Source organism: Cynoglossus semilaevis, chromosome 11 (assembly GCF_000523025.1).
Source record: "Cynoglossus semilaevis isolate Cse_v1.0 chromosome 11, Cse_v1.0, whole genome shotgun sequence".
Lineage (NCBI taxonomy): Eukaryota > Metazoa > Chordata > Actinopteri > Pleuronectiformes > Cynoglossidae > Cynoglossus > Cynoglossus semilaevis.
The window spans coordinates 11,218,893-11,234,108 of NC_024317.1; the positions used below are offsets into that span (position 1 = coordinate 11,218,893).

Below are 15,216 nucleotides of genomic sequence, written 5' to 3' on the forward strand. Positions count from 1 at the left end.
TCTACTTTTGCCTATGGTGAACAGAGCCTGGAAAAGAGGGTCTGAGACGGAAAGAAATGAGGTCCCTGCACACTGAGGTAATGGAAACACAAAGCTTCAGCATAAATACTGATCAACCGCTGTACTGAAATTATAACAGCAATAGCCAGTGATGACTATAACAACTGTGGTTAACATAAGAGATAGCAGGCATGTGTAAAACATCGTATAAGTATTGACAAGAGTAAATGTTTAATCAAATATTTCTTAGTATAGGAGCATTGGTTTGCGATGTAACATGAGTAAGCTTACTTCCAATTACTAAAGCCTTATCTTTGGCTAATTTAGGTTTTCATTTCTATTAGGCTTTAATTTACTAACATTTATTATGCTTGGATAATTTTCTATCTAACTTTTTACTTTTTATTCAGAAACTTTTGATATTTCTGGCTATACTTTTGCCACTTTTTTTCTTTAATGTATGTGTAGCTTATGTGCAGTTTACAGTTCTACTTGTTCTAAACTTGCAGTCTGTTATCTAATCTGTAATGTCAAAACACCTTTGGTTGTCTGGAGTGAAGCAGCCCTTTCAGAAATAACATGCACGAATGGGAAATTTCAAATGTTTGTCGATCAAATGTCTTGGTGTAATTCCTCATCCCTTTTTGGAAAAAAACTCTCTTAATGAGAAATGTGATCGTCCCATTATTTTTCATTTTAGACTCCAGCACTTGGGCTCCATTGATGTAAGCATGATTATGAAATTGTTACAGACACGTCCAAATGTCTTGTTGGTCTTTTCTTTATAAAGAAAAGACAAATGCTGACTGTTCTATTATTTTGACACACTGATCAATAAGCAGTGGCAAAGTTAACAACAAAGAGGAACAGGCTCGGCTGCCATAGAGGTCTCATATTTGTGCTCTTTTGCATGGAAAATGTTGGAAGCATGGTTCATGAGTTCAGAAATCAGAAAACACACTAGGGCATTAAACTTGAACGCTAGCATGATTAGAAAGTCTGCCTGCCTGTCAGGAAAAGGTAAGAAGCATCAGGTGGCATTTAGATGGTAGAAAGTCAGACTTCTGCCTGAGCAACTGGCTCAGACTGATGTGAGAGTGTGATGAGCTTTGCAATGCCAAAGGACTTTCTCTGGAATTTGTACTACTCTTTGAACTTCGGAATACGAATTTAAATTTATCTTAAATTTAATTGATTTGCGAACAGTAAACAAGTCGGTGTCAAATAATTGGTTAGAAACCTTGTAAATGTTCCTCCAGGTTCACAAATAAAACATAAATGCATCTGACAAGCACAGACCCTTAGAACATGCATCTTCTTGTTTCCATTAATTTTTTTATCACAACTGTACCTATGCAAAAGTGATAGCTAACACCCATCCGCAGGTGTAAAAAAAAAGGGAAGCGTAACGACAAACCATAACAAACAAAAAAACATTCAAATTTAACTCCCTTCAGAATCATAGCATGCAAGATGTCCAAATATCTTCCACGGTTGACCTTGATTCTTGGAAAGAATTGGCAGTACTACTGTTGAATAGGCTTTTAATACATTTGATAGTTTAAACTAATATAAATTATATAGATCCAACTGTCCACCCACAAACCAAATATTTTCACTTAACTGAAGAGTGGTAACGCTGCAGGTTCTAACAACATATGCTCTTGTCCAGATGCCTTAGAGTCACATTTGCAGACCAAAAACAGACCAGAAATTTGCTTCTGTTATCTAGCCACTAGCGAACCAACATAATGTCACTGTAATACAGAAGACAAGAAAGCAGCAGACTAGCAGCTCCGTTGTTGTTAAGAGTTCACAATGCTAAATTTCTCCATGGAGTTTGTGTAACTGAAGTGCTTAGATGCTGTCGTTTTCAGGCATTCAAAAAGCTAGCAAAATCCAGATCATTTAATGTAGACTTAAGCAAACACAAATTTAACTAGACAGGCTTTTTAATTAGTGTGGATAAATTCTGTTTACCCTCATGTCCCCTCTGGCAACAATCTCTTCACTCTTGAGAAAGCAGCCATGTTAGGGTTTGTTGCATGAAAAAGGCACTTCATTCAACCAAACCTGAAAACAACCTGAGCCATTTCTCAGGTGGTATAAACATTTAGGCTAAGCAGTAAGAGAGGTGCAGTGCTTAACAATAACAAAAGACAGTCCTACAGTGACAACCTAATGAAAACCGGGCATTGCTGACAATGTGCTCTTCAATACTGAATGGAATTCTGGCAATTGGCTGTGCGACTGGGCAGAAGTAACCCTGTTACATACATGGACTTGTCTGAGCGTGCAGTAGGGAAGCAGGTGAAGAGCTGTTGTTGCACTTCTGCAGCCGAATATCTGAACATCAGTCCTCGGGCAAAGTCACATACTGACAGCTGAGTCACTGTCAGCAGTTTACCACAAGCAGGAGCACAACAAACTAAACTAAACAGAGATTTGGTGAAAAAGGCACAGCTCACAGTGTTTTTGACTGTGGTTCCATTTTGCATAATTACAGTGAAGGGTGTGTTAGAGAATATGGAGCCTAAGCCAATAGCACAACAGTAAAACAAAACACACAGCAGCAGCAGTGGCATGATTTCCAGAGTGAGAAGTGACTGTAAACAAGATTTGCATAACCCAAACTGAAAGTTGACAGTGATGTCAACTTTCAGTTGTTGTTGAGACCATCACATGGCTATGTGTGGCTGCTCAAGAAGTTAAAAAGACAAAGAGATAGAGATAAAAAACCCAAGGGAAGGGTTTTATCATTTGAACAGCTGCACTCAAATCTAAAGCCCTGATGCCAACAGTGACTAAAGTATACTTCATTCCAGGCCTCTGCCATCTGACTGGATAAAAAAACCTCTCCACTCCTCTTGCCCATTTATTTCATCTATGTCGCCTGCTGTGTGAGTTTTGAAGTAAATAATTTCAACCATTCATGTCATCTTGGTTCCCAAACGTTTCCCTGCCAAGGACCGCCAAACAAGCTTCTAGCCAGGGACAGCTGAAGTTGCAGCTGTCACATGTGTGAATCTGATGATTATGACAATAAGGTACAGTATATGTCAAACGGTTATAAAAAATTAATTCATTGGGTTGTTTTTTTTGTTTGTTTGTTTTTTGCATTTTTTTCCTCCAATTTTCTGCTGCCCCTATCTTGACAATCACTGATTTAAAACACAATTCTTACATTATTTAAGTCCAGAATTACGTCTTTGGGTTTGGGGCACCAAAAGTTGGTTTACATTTCAAGATATTTGTTATACTGTTATTTGAGGCGTACAGCTCCAGAGAGAAGCAGAGCTCTTCCTATGTGCTTAAACCATTGCCAGTGTCATTACCACTGGCAATACCCACGTGATGGATGGGTATTGACCGCTGGCTCGAACATGTTCACACAAAGCACATTCTTTTTACGATCACTAGTCTCTAGAAGAGGAGTGTCAAAGTCAATCTCTTAAGGGTCGGAAATTTAAAACACAGTCTAAGTTGGGGGCTGAACAGGTTTAACATTCATTAAACAGTCATGTCGACAACGGCCTCAGCAGAAATATCGAACCTAAACAGACTGCAACAACTCTTCCATCAATAAAATGGATTAAAAAAAATAATATTCAAAATAATTGTGTTTTGTCAAACATTACAACAGCATACCAGAAATGCTATACATGCTAATTACCATGTGGTGGTGTTGCTACCTGACTATCAATGTCTCTGCAACTGCCTGGAAAAATAGTAATATCACATAACAGTAAAAACTACTTTATCTGACCAACAAAACTTTTAACTAAAATATTCAAGTTATGCCAGGCTTAATGTTTAACATTCAGAAATATAAAGCAATTATTTGAACACTTTACAGCAACAACTCAAATAAAATAATAACTGGCTTCCACCTGTGCTCATTATGCTAAGATAATTCTATTACTACTTCTTTACCTTTTAATGACAGTGCTGAACAAGGTCTGTTGTTCTTACATTCTTTTAACCACACACACCCAATTTCAAGAAACACATGTAGGACAATGTCCCTGGTGACGCCACCAAAAACTCAACATGACTGCTTTTATTTATATGAAAATATTCATCAAGGTAAATCCCAAGCATGTGAATGGACATTTGTATGAGCTTTGAAATATTAAGACTGACTGATAGTAACTGATACTTCAGGACACAGGTCAATAGCTATTTTGGTGCCAGTGGTTTAAATAATAAGACAATATTCCCACGTCAACAAGCAGCAAATTGATTTTTGAAAAATAAAAGACTGATATTATAACAAATGTAAAGTGCAGAAAAAACATACTATGATGTAAATTTCCCTTTTTCCATGTCCTCTGTGAGCATTTGGTAAGCTCTCCAAAGACTTTTATTTTGACAAGCATGTGTCAAAATGTGTTTGTAATTGTTATTGAATCAGGTCGTTTTTCAAAATAAAATATTTAGCACTAACAATAAATACAATGCAAATAATGTGATGTATTTTTCCCCTGTGTGCCTGTACTGAGTGACTCATGGCATGACATCTTCTAAGGCCCTAGTGGTTGAGAAGCTCTGCTCTACAGCGTGTGTAGATGGTCATTTGTCTTTTTAGGTAGCCCTGTGATGGACTCTCGAATTTAAGATGAGGAATCCTATAAGAATCATATGCTGGGTCTTCTTCACTAGATCACATGAACCCCTAAAACGTGTGTACGCCACTGCATAATCCATCTTCCGACTGAGATCCTCGCGTCAAGCAAGTGGGCAAAATCCGAGCCCTATGACATGAAATGATGGTGTAAAGAGCGGCTGAGAGCCTGTATGTTCCCCTCTGTGTCTGCAGCTAAATCAAACACACGGGACTGAACGAAGCGGAAACTAAATATCTGTTATAAACAAATACAGCACGTACCATATAAGCGTCAATGCCTGACATTCAACAAATTCATTCCACGCACAAACAACACAAACAAGACTGAGCCTATTCAAGCAAAAGTGACCAGGGAGGGGGAACGGTTTTCTACTTACCCTCCTGTCAGACAAGCATCCAGCGGAGAACCATGGGAGGTGCGCACCGCGGGAAGGTTAGTCCTGCTCCGGCTGCTGCGCTATGTTTATTCCCCGGGAAAGAATGCAAGGGAGTGCGCCTGTGATTAGCCGGCGAAAAACCTAAAGAGAGAGAGAGGGTAAGAGAGAGAAGGAAGGAAAGGGAGAGAGGGAGAGGGAGAGAGAGAGGAGTAATAAGGAAGGAGGAGGGACGCTGTCAGATGCAGGGAGGCAGAAGGAAAACGCACAGGCAGCGCGTGCAACACTCTCCGCGGCGCGTGCAGGTGGGGAATGACAGCGTTAAGCCTAACATGACATGACACAAACTTAATTCACCTGAACAAAAAAAAAACCCCGTCTCTGTCAACAAGTGCTCAAAGTGTATAAAAATGCCAAGAAGGTGACACAACGTCTCAGTGTTTCCGCAGCAGCTGCTGCATTCGCTTAGGGCTGTGTCATGACATACGATCATGGGAGGAAACAACCTCCCAGTCCATCAGTAGTCAGCCAGTCAGTGACTTATTGCTGAATGTGATAAGGTCGTAGATCTGCTTTATTTGCCAGAGTTAATTGAGAGATTTGCAGCAATGGTTTTAGGGACAGTGCGTTTATCTAGAAACAGTATTTTATTTATTTCTGTAGACCAGGATCCAGGCTGTCAGTATTGGAGTCCTACTGTACCACCAGAGATAAAGACTGAAGACTGACAGATTACTGTCACACAAGGCCAAAGTCACAAGGTCGCTTGGAGCACGAAATGTTCAAATCTGTCTGGATCTATCTGTTGGAATTTGCTTAATTTTAACTTTTTCAATAAAGACCAAACACAGTGAAAAATAAAAGCATCAGAAAAACGTGTGTATCATTAGTTTAAAATGTTTCAGTTTCATCAAGGGTAGAAAGTGTTCTTACTTTGCAGCTAACATAGGGTTAGGTTCCAGTATCCATCTTCTCCCTGTGTGTACTTCAGGTACTACCCTGTGATTGACCAATGATTGGCCCTAATCGGTCTGCTGTGATTGGCTCCAGCTCCCCTGCATCCCTGAAAAGTACCAAGCACCAGGAGATGAATGAAATAATTGCCTTAATTTAAAATTTTAGAAGTGAGAATTAAAATACACACCACTTTTACATTAATAAACATACATTTTCATCAGAAAGTAACTCTTATAAATATAAATATAAGCCTGGAATTAAACTGATATTTGTTGATTTTTCGAACAAATAATTTTTAAAAACAAGAAAACAACAAAGCCAAAGCAAACTTCTTTATATATGGCACTAATCTGGGTTGTAAGTTGTAAGAAAAACACCCCTAGTGCAACAAGCAATATATTAAATTTTTATGTTTTTTTAAATGTGAAAACATGCCAATTTATGTCACTGCTTTCCTACATTCTGTAATGAAATATTCACACACCCCTGCTCAGTCTACATCAGAGGGGCTGCTATTATTTCTTCCTCTGTCGTCAGGGAGGCAAAAACCCTTTGATTTCATCACCTAGTACACCGTTTAACCAGGCACACGTCTAAAGACCCCACCCCTACTACTGCCACCACTGCTTCACCTGACCTAAGACACATGATGTGATTATTTGGCAGGACTGCAAACAGGACTGACTGAAGCTGCTGCATTATGCTAATAGTATCAGCTCCCTATTGTGTCTAATGAACTGTTCAAACAGGCAGGGTTTTGATGTAATTAGTCACTGATCACAGCTTTCTAGTGTTGATTGTATTAACTGCTGTTTCTGATTCACAAAGGCAGGCTTCTACATGGAGTAATTAACATAATTCTTTGCAGAAACATTCAAGGTCACCACTATCTCACCTGCCTGAAACTGTAAATGATACTGTATAGGGCACTGCACTATGGTGTGTAACAGACAGCTTGTTGACTTTGAACTAGATCTGCTTTAGATGTGTCATACGCTCAGTAACAGATTTGACAAAATGCTAATGGAAGGTCAAACAAAAAAAATGTTATAAAATCCAAAAGAAATTTAACTATTTTAATTTTATGTTCTGCCCCACATGTCAGTCCCAAAATCCATGATGAAGGGCACAAAGTTCCAGAAAGAAAACCAAACTAAAGAAAGTGAATGTAGCAAAATCCAATATATAACGTACAACCAGTGAATGAAAACAAAGCCGTTGTCCACTCCGCTTGCCAACTAGTTCATGTGCAAACTAGTTGGAGAGTATTATTTAATTTTTATGGGCCATAAAAATTAAATATTACTTAGAAGTTAGCTAAAAACTATTAAATGTTAAACCGTATTATTCAATAAGCACATAAAAACATTTTAAAATAATTATATATAACAAATGTAAATAAACCAACACATACACCAGATTAGACCAGAAGCTGTATGATTTAACAAAAATCCTAAAAACAAAAAAATACAAAGAGAACAAAAATGTAGTAAAGGGCAGAGAGGAGATAGCAAAAAGAAAAATAAGAAAGATTGGCTAAGATTAGCTAAATAGAAATTATATGGTCAGTTGAAAACACTGACCTTTTTTCACCTCTTTTCTAATGTCACAAATTTCAGAGGTATGTGATTTTCAGCTAATGTTACAGTCACTAATTTGGATGCGTCATCGTGTTTTTACATGTACTATGAACAATTCTGTTCTTTATTTACAGCAGCTGCCCTCTACGATTAGTGCAGTCTGTTCAGCTTATTTGTGATTTTTTTCTTCTTTGTGAATTTGCTTAAAAATATTGATACTCACTCGTTGTGGTTTTGGGGGTTTGTTTAGAAAGTGTATTTGCTTATTGATGCCTATTTCTATTGTCAAGTCTCTGGTCACTGAACCAAAAGGCCTGCTTTGTCTTACAGGAGTATCACAAAGAGCCTACATGATCCCACCAACTGCCTCTGTCTGTTTCTCCCCACTTCCTGTGCAGTAAAAAACAAACAAAAAACTAAAGTGATTCACAAGCCAATAGCTGAATTAAATGCTGCTAACAGTGAACAAATGCAAAACAGTAATAAAAAAATAAGCAAGACTATTTAAGACTATTTCGATTGTTTTAAAAGACTCTATCCAACTAACCTCAACTTGATTTAAAAGCCTTATATATTAGATATTCAAAGAGGTAAATGTGCAAACCACATACAAAAGTTGAATTGAAATGGTAAATACATAGATAAGTAAAAGTTATTAAATAAATTGATACATTAACCTCTCTTCACCATCGAGTGGCTCATTTATAGTGTTGTTTTGTAGACTTCGTTGCTTGTTTCTCTCACAAGATAATTCTGCTGTGTAGCCTGAACCAAGCATACGTTGTTGTGCATAATGTTATGTAAAGAAAAGTCGAACAGTCTAAATGGCGCCTAACCTACATAAACTACACTACCCACAATGCACATGCACGCCAGTATGCTAAACTGCTGCGTACAGCGTACACAAACAACCACAACACAGTACATCACCGACAGAATCCATTTATTTATTATATTATTATCACAATGAACAGTAAGGTAGCTCCTGTTGCAGCTTCACGATTCAACCCGCGGCAGAATCTTACTACTCACATACTCACCGCTGTTTGCACCGCTGCACTTCCTGGTCCGGCAGCATAACGTGTCCTAGTGAAAGCGCGCGCCATTCTGCTCTGCTTTTATGTTCCATCTTGGGACAGGAAAACAAGCACTGACGTATGACATCACACTTCGCTCTGAAAATTCAGGCCTCCTAAATTGGAGGCAGAGCTTTCAGTTACTCTACCAGACACCTCGCCTTTGGAACTGGGTGACAATGTAGATTCAGGAGGCAGACACCATCTTTAAATTCAAAGTTAGACTTACTGTAAAACTTTCTTTTTAAATAAATCCTATTTGTAGGGCTGTCTCAGGTGAACCTGATTTATCCTTTAGTTATGCTGCTGTACTGGGTGTCTAGCATCTTCTACTGTACACATTAATTAGAATCATGATGCTAACCTCACAGTGTGATCATATTTAGTTTTCAATACTAATGTAATGTATATGTCTATTTTGTATTAGTAATACATTTATATATATATATACTGTGTATAAATGTGTGTGTGTATATATATATACATATATATCCCCTTGTTGTTTAGAAGATAATTTTAATTTTTTTTAAAAACTGTGAAGCAATGTTTCTCTTTTTTCAGTGAAAGTTTTTGGAATGACTTGACTGTTTTATTTTTTTTATATTTTTTTGTGTTTTGCAAAGAATGTAATTGTTTGTCTGCTGCCATTGACATGAAACCATATTATATGTATATGAGCTCCAGTAAATAAAAGTTCCTGCCTCATCTCCCTGATCATTTTCCTCTTTAATGTAGAGCCTGTGACATGTATGGGTGTTATATTTTATAAGAACGTCCAGACAGACATCCTATAAATATGTAACGATTAAATGAAACAAATATTTTTTTTTTTTTAATTTTACAAATAAATGGGATCATTTCCATGGTGTATTGACTTTACTCCAACCACTGGGTCATGCAGAATATCTCTGTATGCCTTTGTGCAGGGCCTGCTGAATAATCCCTCTCTAATATCATTTCTCACTGCTCCTATTTAGCATTTTTACCATCTGTTTGTGTAAAACAGTCACGTCCAAACCATTTTTCTTCCACTGTGACAAAATCTGGCCTGAAATGATAAAGTGGGCTCGTCCAAGTGATTTACACTGTTTTGAAAAGACTCACAGAAGTGATGCAGCATCCTGTCTCCGTGCTGTCTGCTCCTCTCTCCACTCTGATATCTACTGGCCAGGACATGGCCATTTCCTCCTTTTCTCAGTCCTCTTTATTTTTTCCACCAACACATGACTTTCGTTGTCCAAAGGGCAAATTTCAAGGTTAAAAGAGGGGTCGATCATGGTATTAGGATTGTGGGTTTTTTCTGTGCTTCTCTGGACTTAATTTTTGTTGGTAGTTACTATAAAAGACTACTAATCATTATGTGTATTATCTGGAATACGGCAGTAATTATTGTCAGAATATTGAAGCAGTGACGGTGAAGTCCAATGATTTAAAACATGTCTCCAATAATTTATATTTATAAATATAATAACAATAGTGCACAAAGATTCAATATTTTTTTCAGTTTTCCACTTAAAGCTTGGTAAAATGGTTTTTAAAAATGTGAATGTTGAACAAAGCACTCAACACTTTACAAAGAAATAATGCTTAAATATCTGTTCAAGATATCCAAGAGGTATTTTACAGTACTTGAACTTTATCCCTGGCCATGGCATGATGTTTGTTTAATCAGAGTTTATAGGCAAATTTACATTTGCATGGAATGTTCTGCTGATATACATAGACGTGTTGGCTGACCTATGCTGTGCTGGTGCACTGAGATGAGGAAGCTACTTCCATCAATGCTGCAGTGTGTGGGGCATAAATGGAGCAATGTGCCCCGGAGAGAAGGGATGTGTGTGCCCCAACACTGTGCAGCTGTGGGCGCCGGGCATCTATCCATGCCCTTTGCTACTTATACTAATAGTCCCTGTGTGGTTAAAACACAAAATGATCTAACTGGGCTACATGTACAACACATTGGAATACGTGTGTTAATTCAATTTTTGAGACACATCACATGCTGATGTGAAACTCAATTATCATCAACAAACATCAGATTCCAGTTGACTTTAACCCCAGTGACATCATCAGAAAAAAAATGGTTCATACTAAAGAACAAAACGTAGCACCACAAAGAGAAGAATGTTGTTTACACTGTACATGATAGTGAGGACTGCCCTGACCGAACATCAGGGAGAACAAAACAAAGCTATTATTCTAGTGAACACAAAAACATGAGTCAGGCTGTGGATATCCATTTGTTTCACCATAACAACCATTTACACGGGGTCCTGGGAATCTAGGACATAAAAACATCTGCAGAGTCTGACTTACATTTAGGAGACCTAATGAAGGACAAGAAGTTGCCAAAACAAACACAAACAAAAGAAAGCAAATTCCACTCTTGCTTTGATCTTTAATCTTTCTATATGGAGTTTGGCTGTTCCTCCTATGGGTGCATGTTCTGCTGCACCCCTGCCCCTACACCCTTAGCCCCCACCCTAAAGATCTTAAAGTCTTTGAAAAGCTTAAATTCAACACTATTCAGGTTTTTATCGTTCATTTACCACAAAACATTGGTTTTATAGACTGAATGTGTCTGATTGGCTTGCCTGCCTGCAGTGCAGCAAAAGAGGAAGTCACTCTACAGTGACTTCCTTGTCACTGTAGAGTGACACCCCACTCTCAAATAGTGGGGTGGCACGGTGAGGGGCCTCCAGTGGAATATGGCATTCTGGACATAAGTGTACCACTGCTGGAATGCTGGAATGATAACAAGCCTCCAGTCACTAGGTGGCAGCAACTCATACAGTGGTTTGCACAGATAAAAATATACAAGTCACAGGTTCTCAATAGTAATAGGTTGGAGGCAGGGGAGTATAAAAACATTTCTGTCCCCAAAGGGGGGCATGACAGAAAATAATATAGAGCCACTGCTCCACAGTGCCTGCAGATTCTTGATTCCTTTGTTCAAAAAATATTTGAAAACTTCAAAAACTATAATCATTGGCATTTTCAGTTTCCAACCTTCAGAAGTTTATGTTCAGAGCGATTTTTGTTCTGTTTTGGCCCAGAGCCCCAGCTGTACCCTGAACTCTGGGGCAAGTCCTGCCAATTCTCACAATACAAATCAATCTTTCCGTCTGTCTGAGTCTTTATGTTTTTTATGAGGTCACCCTCCAGTGGCTGCTTAATATTCACTGCACCTCACTGTCTAGCAGATCCAGTGTTCAGTTTACAATGTCTCTGCTGGGAAATATGTCCATGGAACTGGAACGTCTTTGTTTTAATTCCTCTATTCATCACCCCCAGTGCCCTTTACTGTAGTGTCATCATAGTTTTGATAGGCTACAGTATATTCTTGTCTCATGGTGTTTTAAACTAATGAAACTGACACTTCACTTTTAATGCGGCAAAAAACCAAATGTGTCCATAGTATTATCATAGTGTGGTATGTTAACAAGTATCAGCCCACAGCAAGTGATAAAATATTAACTGACCTACATTTACAGGGGCATCTTCAAACCAGGCATCATATTTTTCTAATGTATAATAGACGGCCTGTACATGGATGATAAACTATAAACTTGAACTATTTATGCTGCAATAGCTATTGAGAATTGTACTAGTACTTTTTTAGGTAATTCCAGATTAACAATTTCTAATTAGTGATGTTTTTTCAGTACGTATCATTCCCACACAGACTTATACAAAATCTGTATCATCATTTCCAGAGAAACAGTTTTGAAACTGTTCTATGTGTAGCGTTGTTCAAACTCTAGACCTTTGGTAATACCTGGAGATGCTAATGATATTTCTACTAGTGTTTCCAGGTAGCCTATAGCTATCTTCTGGCTAACAATTATTCCTACTTATACTCATGTTGCTACTTTTTAGCAAAATTGTGTTATTGTATATATAATATAGGTATAGTACTTGTATAATACATAATATAGTATATGTTTTACAATAAAATATATTTTATATGATATATATTACATTAAATAATATATATAAAGTCGATCTTATATTAAAATTAAAATATAAAGACAGAGAGCAGTGCATCATGTGTTTTATAGTCTTTATAGAGAACTTTAAAGAATCACAGATGCAGTGAGGGGAGAAGAAATACAACTCCCCTCTCAGCAGTTTTTATGCATCATGATGAAGAGTGAATCATCTTCACAAACACAATGACAGACAATTATCAGAAATTACTGCTTGAGTTTTTCTAGAAGGTCCTACTGGAGTCGTTTTCAGGGAGCAAGATAATTAAAATGGAAAATTAAGTAGGTAAATGAAATGAGCATCATTTGACTCACTGAAGCGTTTCACTAATTAAATAAATCAACAATTAATGTGGATTATATTGATTTTTTTTTAATTTAGTATCATAGGAGGGCTCGATTTAAATGGCTGTGAGTTCAGTTTGTGAAATAGATTACAGAACCGTTTGGAAAGGAGTTTAATTTAAATTTAAATGTTGTAAATCTTTCTTGGTCATTATGAACCGTTTGGTTATCGTGTATTGTAGCCTCTTTAGCATGTTTTGTTTCTTTTAAATATTTTTGTTACTTTAAACGATGTTAAACTTTAATGGTAATTTTTTTGTATCAAAAATGTTGTTGCTATCTGATTTTGGCATCATTTAAACCAAGGGTCACCAACTATTTATCTGAGGACCAGAATTCTTCTGGACAGACACCTTGGGAACTGGTGAATATCTAAGAAATTCAGAGCTAAATGTTAATCCACTGCTAACAGAAACAAAGTTAGCCATCAAATAAATTAATAAAATGTTATGCAATATACTAGTTGGCTAACTTACATACTGTAGTTATGCTAATGTTTCTGTTAGCTATATGTTGAATATTTTGGACTGCCAGTGGGTAAATACTTTGCTTATATAGAATTGATATTTACCAATTCTAGCTGAATTTTATCTATTTTCTAACTAAAGTAACGCCTTTTAACACTTACTTGAAATATTTACTTGATATATACTTGTGCTATTTCTATGTCTAATTACTGTGTCTAAGGGGTTGAATTAGATTGGTGTTTGTCATTGGAAAGGAGGGGTCTATGATCAGGGTTTCTTCATTTAAAACATGTTATATGGTTCCGTTCAAGAGGACTATTTATTTCAGTTCTCTAACTCATATCAAGATATTTGAAACTCAGTCACTGCACACGATTTGGTTAACACTCAGCAGTGATGGTAGAGAAAAGGTTTGACTGTGGACAGCCTACAGGCAGGAGCATAATAATGACATTGAACTCTGTGTGAACTCATCCTCAGGCCTCCACTAACACCTCCTCCGTGGATACAGAATATCTCCGACCTCTTTCGTACAGAACAGACAGGTATATTGTGCTTCACTGTCATCAGGCGTCACAGAGCTGCGTCACAGTGACCTCAGCAAAGTACCGAAGGAAGAACAGACAGAAAGTTGTCTCGATCTACTCACTGTTCATTTATGGACTACGGGTTTTTTTTTCATTAAAATGTTTGGTTTAAAAATGGGTGAATAATGGAATGTTTAGTTTAACTATTGTGTCACAGTATAATTCTAATCACAATGTTGGAGGTTTACAGCTCAAAAGAAAAGTACAGTAACACTATGAACACCTGCTTAATTGGACATTGAAGCCACTGGATCTTTGAATGTGTGCTGTTGACATAACCATACAAGTGTACAGTGTTGGGTGAAGTACAGAAACAGAACATAATGAGCTGAAATCGCTTTTTTAAGAATCTCGTTATGGTTCATTAGCAGTTCACATAGAAACAGTACGTGACAATTCAAACAAGCAGGGTTTTATAGGACGATAAAGGATAAAAAAGGAAGTGTAACTGTAATTATGGGTCATGTGTAAATATGCCCACCAGATGTCAGTAGAGTCTCAGCAGCTGCAGTGTGACGAAACTTTCGAAATGAAAAGCGCGTGCACTGATACATCGGCCATCTTCTCGTCTGATGTATCGCTGTATCAGTGAATTAAATACATTCCTGATTCGAGCCATGGCTCTAAGAAATAAGAAGTGTTTTACAGCAAATATTTTTTTTGTTTGAAATTTATTATTTAAATAATTTATTTATTAATGCTCTCTTGTGATAAGCAATTGTGTTCAGAAATGCCCTCCCTCTCCCTTGCATTCTTATGCTCTAAGAAATCACTTTAGTTTTTTTAATAGTTCTTTATAGAGTTATAAAAAACGATAGGAAGATTTTTGTTTGTTTGGACTTTGTGTCATGGGGCAGATACAGAGATATGAAAACTGTAAGACAATATAAAAGATTAGATACATTTTAATATAGGGAACAAATCAAAATGCCAGAAGTTGAATAGAGAGGTTTTTTCTATATGAAATTATTCTATTTTTTATATGTTTTTATTATGTATCACAGTGTTCTCTATTACAGGCCACAACTTCTCCTTTTGCTGGTTGTAGTTCCTTGTACATATTCTTACTGGCAACTCAAACCAGGAAGTAGAAAGTAAATAAATAAAAAAAAACGTTGCTCAGTCTTTTGTTTCGTTTGAGAGACTGCAAGAGAGACGTCGGCAAGGAATTCAAAAGTTAAATACAAAGCCTTACTTATGGTGGTGGACATTTT

General features: G+C 37.2%; 1 protein-coding gene across 1 annotated transcript in view; it reads right to left on the reverse strand.

Annotated features, from left to right (window-relative positions):
* The window catches only part of LOC103386349 (band 4.1-like protein 1), a 60,330-nt gene extending 52,304 nt beyond the window's left edge, over positions 1–8,026 (reverse strand). Inside the window, exons 1-3 of the mRNA XM_025060304.1 lie at positions 7,762–8,026; positions 5,935–6,064; positions 5,005–5,145 (exon numbers count right to left, since the gene is read on the reverse strand). The gene's annotated coding sequence lies outside the window, so the exon portion shown is untranslated. The remainder of the gene's footprint in view (positions 1–5,004; positions 5,146–5,934; positions 6,065–7,761) is intronic.
* Between the last annotated feature and the right edge of the window lie 7,190 nt (positions 8,027–15,216).